Below are 4,658 nucleotides of genomic sequence, written 5' to 3' on the forward strand. Positions count from 1 at the left end.
TCCTGAGTAGCTGGGATTACAGGCACGCGCCACCATGCCCAGCTAATTTTTTGTATTTTTAGTAGAGATGGGGTTTCACCATGTTGACCAGGATGGTCTCGATCTCTTGACCTCGTGATCCACCCACCTCAGCCTCATTTTCTACATTGCTAATTTGTGATCTCCCTTTCTTTCCTTCTCAGTCTGGCTAGCGCTTTATCAACTTTATTGAGCTTCTCAACCATGTTTTTGTTTCTTTCATTTTCTCTGTTTTTCTGTTTTCTATTTCACTGATTTCTGCTCTGATCTTTATTATTTCCTTTCTTTTACATACGTTTAGTTTATTTTGCTATTTTTTCCAGTCTCTTTCATTGAAAACTGAAATGCTTAAGAACTTTATCCTATTCTAATGTGGGACTTTGGCGCTATAAATTATCTCATAACTACCGTGTTAGCCCGAATTCTGGTATATTATGCTTTTATGTTCATTTAGTTCAGAATATTTTCCAATTTCTCTGCTTATTTCTTCTTTAATCTATTTAGGATTATGTTATTTCATATATAAATAATTATATTTTCCAGAATTTAATTATTTAGAATTATGCTTTAGGTGTTCAAATAACTGGATATTTTCCAGAGTTTATTCTGCTATTGGTTCTCAATTTAATTCCATTGTTGTCACAATTTATTAATTGTGTTTAAATCATCTATTTTATTTTTAAGATACTTAAATGATGAGAAAAAATTATACCTAAACAGGTAGTTATCAAAATGTGCTCTTCATTCTTTCTGTACATCCTGACTTCCATCTTGTATTGTTTTCCTTCTCACTGAAGGAAACATTTTTATTAATTCCTACAAAATTTTTAGTATTGTGTGTCAGCTTGTGATGAATTCCTTCAGCTTCTAGGTTGACAGTGTTTTTCTTTCAGGAATTTTAAAATGTTGCTCCATTCTCTTCTCTTTTACATCATTTCCTGTAAAAAACACATTGTCACCCTTATGTTTGTTCTTCTGCACATAACATACCTGTTTTTGCTGTCTGATTTGAAGATTTTCTCTTTATCATCCAATTTTGAATAATTTGATTAAAGTATGAGTTGTGTTTGAAATTCATTGAACTTCTTGGATGTATGACTTTATATCTTTCCTCAATTTTTGAATATTTTTCTATAATTATTTCCTGTTCTCATATTTTTTTCTGTACTCATAGAAAAACTTAATTGACATTATCTCTTTCAGGAATGCCAATTACATATTGCTGGGCTGCTTGAGGCTTTCCGATAACTTCCTGATGCCTTTTCCATTAAAAAAAAATCTTTTCCCTGCTGGGTGCGGTGGCTCACACCTGTAATCCCAGCACTTTGGGAGGCCAAGGCAGGCAGATCATGAGGTCAGGAGTTCGAGACCAGCCTGACCAACATGGTGAAACACTGTCTCTACTAAAAATACAAAAATTAGTTGGGCCTGGTGGCCTGGTGGCAGTCACCTGTAATCCCAGCTATTCAGGAGGCTGAAGCAGAAGAATCACTTGAACCCTGGAGGTGGAGGTTGCAGTGAGCAGGAGATCACACTGCTGCACTCCAGCCTGGCTGACAGAGTGAGACTCCATCTCAAAAAAAAAAAAATCTTTTCCCTGACTGTTTTCATTTTGCATGTAAATAAAAATAGCTTTTATTGCTATATCTTCAAGTCTATTACTATTTATTCTGCAATGTCTAATTTGCTGGTCATCCTATCCACTGTTTATTTTATCTCTCAAAGGTCAATGTAGATTTTCAAAAATATTTCCCAAGCTTTGACTTAACTTTTTGTGAAATGTAGTTTTAGTAACTCTTTTAGTGTCTTTGTTTTACATTTGTGTCAGTTCTGAGTTGGTTTCAATGGACTCATTTGTCTCCTCATTATGGGCCATGTTTTCCTACATGCCTGGTAATTTCTATTGCATCCCAGACACTAAATTTTAACTTGCTGAATGCTAAATTTTTGTATTTCTATACACATTCTTGAGTTTGGTCTGGGAGACAGTTAAATTACTTAGAAGCAATTGCTTTCTCTCTTGTTTTGTTTTATTTTGTTTTGTTTGAGACAGAGTCTCACTGTCACCCAGGCTGGAGTGCAATGGCACAATCTTGACTCACTGCAGCCTCTGCATCCTGGGTTCAAGCACTTCTCATGCCTCAGCCTCCCAAGTAGCTGGGATTACAGGAATGCACTACCACACCTGGCTAATTTTTGTATTTTCAGTAGACATGAGTTTTACCATGTTGGCCAGGCTGGTATTGAACTCCAGTACCAGATCAAGTGATCCGCTGACCTCAGCCTCCCAAAGTGCTGGGATTACAGGTGTGAGCCACCATGCCCAGGATCTGTCTTGTTTTTTAAGATTTGCTAAGTGGGATCAAAGCAGAGCTTGGTCTAGGGTGAAATTTTTCCCACTACTGAGGTAGGTCCCTTCCGTTTACTCTACCCAATACCTTTGAACCATGAGGTTTTCCATTTTGTCTGGTGAGTACTTTTCTTGGCACTGTGTGAGCACCAGCCCGTATTATTTTTTTCAAAAAATTCTTATTTTATTTAAACATTTCTTTAGAGATGGGGTCTCTCTCTGTTACCCGGGCCCGCCTCAACTCCTGGGCTCAAGCGACCTTTCCACCTCAACCTCCTGAGTGACCCTTTCAGATGGTTCTTTCCCTGGCCTCGGTAGTTTCCCCATGTGCATATGTTCATTAGTACTTCTTTGAAACTTCTGCAGACACCCAAGAGTTTTTTTCCCACTGTAGCTCTCTCCTCTCCAGTACTCTATCTTGCAAACTTCAGCTGCCTTGTTTTCCCTGGTCTTTCAGCTCTATTTCCTCCATCAGGGAAACTTCCATGCTCCTGTGTAGGGTTCCATCTTCCTACACAGTTTTCTTGCTTCTTGGCATGGTAATCTTTGATTGGAGGCAAGTCATTGTGAACTCTAACTTGATATGTGCTGGAAATTTTTGCAAATATTCTTGAGTGCTGTTCTTAGATGCAGTTAATTTATCTGTAAATAGTTTGCTACTTTCAAGTCTTGCTTTTAAGCTTTTTCTTTGGATGGGATGAAAACAACATTTCTTCTAGGATTTCTTTTTGTTTGTTTGTTTATTTGTTTATTTTGAGACAGAGTCTCACTCTGTCACCCAGGCTGGAGTGCAATGGTGTGAACTCAGCTCACTGCAACCTCCGCCTCCCAGGTTCAAGCGATTCTCCTGCCTCAGCCTCCCGAGTAGCTGGGATTACAGGCGCGTGCCACCACACTCGGCTAGCTTTTTTGTTGTTGTTTTGTTCTGTATTTTTAGTAGAAACAGGGTTTCACCATGTTGGTGAGGCTGCTCTTGAACTCCTCACCTCACGTGATCCTCCCACCCTGGCCTCCAAAAGTGCTGAAATTACAGGCATCAGTAACCGTGCTTATCCATCTTCTAGGATTTCTTTTGTCCCACTACTGAGGCAAGGCCTTTTTGAATATCCCACTGCATGTCTCAATATTACATGGTCTATTCACTCTGGATGGCAGAAATGCAAACTGAGATGTACAGCCCTGTTTGCTCTGGGAATTGTATCCTTTAACCCTGTCCTAATCACAGGTGTTTGTTCATACACGTGTCTGATCAGTACTTCGCTGGAGACTGAGGGAGGACCCTTTGGTGGCTCTCCAGGTTTTTCTCTCTGTGCATCTCTCACCTCTCTCATCCTCTGCCTTGGCAATTCTGTCTGCCTTGTGTCCCTGGACTCCCAATTCTTCTCAGCCCTGGGAGATTGCTGCTCTTGGACTGGACACCCACCTTGTACTAAACTTAGAAATTCTCCAGGAAGTAAAGCTTGGTTAGTCGAAGGACTCATCTTTTTAGTTTCCTCTCTTTAAGGATCACTGTCCCATGCTGCCTGATGCCCAGTATCTGACGACCATTGTTTCAAATGTTTTGTTCAGTTGTTTGTAGGTTGAGATAAGGGGTAGGTGTGTTGGGGAAATCTGGTCTTTACTCCATCTTGGCCAGTGATGAAAAATACTCCCTTTTCAGCTACTTTTCCTCTGTCTATAGACATGTTTGAGTTTCCTTTTTATTTATTACCTTTTCTGGACTCTCTTGCTCTATTCATACATTTCTATAACTTATAATCCATCATTGTTGTTTTGTTTACCATCCGCCAATTCTTCAAAACAGTGGCTCAGTTTTTCATTGTTTCCCATCTGTCAGATCCAGTGGTCTCTTTCCAGAACTCAGACTCTTCGACCCCTTGACCCATCCAGCTCTAGTGACCTCCTCTTGCCATCCTCTCCTACTGGCCTCTTCTCTCCAGGTTTCTTCTTTGTTGTCCAGAGCTTTTTACTCCCTCTGCTCCATCCTACCTCTACCCATTATGGTCTCCAGACTGTTGCCATTCTAACCTCTCTAATTTACAACTTTGAGCATGTCTCTTCCTGGCTTAAGACTCTTCAGTGGCCTTAACTGCAGTGCTGACCAATCCTGGCTTGAACCATCCCTGATTTCCCTTCTCCCCATGCCCAATAGACACACACACACACACACACACACACACACACACACACACACACAGTTTCACTTAATTCCCACCTTGTGCTCTCGCATTACCATGCCACCTGTGGATGCCTGGACAGAAATGTCTATTTTATACCTTCATGTTTTTGC

Source organism: Cebus imitator, unplaced genomic scaffold (assembly GCF_001604975.1).
Source record: "Cebus imitator isolate Cc_AM_T3 unplaced genomic scaffold, Cebus_imitator-1.0 Scaffold222, whole genome shotgun sequence".
NCBI classification, from domain to species: Eukaryota; Metazoa; Chordata; class Mammalia; order Primates; family Cebidae; genus Cebus; species Cebus imitator.